Here is a 922-nt window from a genome sequence, read left to right as displayed (position 1 = left end):
TTTTTTTTTTTTTTTTTTTCCCTCAGAAACCTGCAAGAAATCCAGTGCAGATCCCCCCTGAGCTGTGCCAGCCGTGCCAAGTATCCCCCAGTGCCTCCATGCCACATCGAGGCAGAAGGGATGGAGAATTCCTTGCTGCACCCTTTCCCTGGGAGAGGACATCACCACTTTAATAAGCAGTTTGGGGTCCCTGCAGGTGATAATCCTCCTGGGGGAGTCTGGCTGGAGAACTCTTGCTGGAGGAAGGATAAAACCCCTGTGGTGTGGGGAGCTGGGGGCAGCAGGGAGCTGAGCTGGGCTGTGGCTGGTCCTGAACTCAGCCCCAGGTGCCATTTGCTCAGCCTTGGGCACAGGAATTGCATCCAAGCCACCAGGAGTGCTTCCAGAGCAGTGCAGAATTAGGCTCTAAGGCTCTTCCCAATTTACCTTTGATTTTGATGTTGCACAAAGCTCCCACTGCTTCCCACAGGGTGACTTTTCCTTCTGCAGGACCTCACCACCACGGTGCTTTCCCAGCTTCCCAAATGTGAACGCCTCCAGCATTTTCTGAAACGGGGCTCTACGTGGCACCTCCTTTCAGAGGGAATTAGATCAGCACCAGACTGATTTTGGGGAACACTTCTTTGTAGGTAAATTGGTTGGTAAATTCTTTACCAACCCAGGTGCTTGGTGCTGGGCTGTCACTCTTGCTGCAGAGGTGTTTTCCCAGGATGAGCAGGGACCAGAGCAGCAGGGATGTGCTTTCACAGCACCCACCCCCCCTAGCTTCCCCTGGTACTCCTCGGTTCAGAGCTCAAACATGAGAGGATGCTGGCCTGGCTTTGCACACCCACGCTGTGCTTTGAAAGGGTGAAAGGGAACTTCCAAAACGCCCTTAAAATAGTCAGATTTCTTTCCTTTTGAAAACGAGAGCAGCCACGTG

This window comes from Anomalospiza imberbis, chromosome 23 (genome assembly GCF_031753505.1).
Source record: "Anomalospiza imberbis isolate Cuckoo-Finch-1a 21T00152 chromosome 23, ASM3175350v1, whole genome shotgun sequence".
Lineage (NCBI taxonomy): Eukaryota > Metazoa > Chordata > Aves > Passeriformes > Viduidae > Anomalospiza > Anomalospiza imberbis.
Note: the sequence above shows the minus strand (reverse complement) of the source record.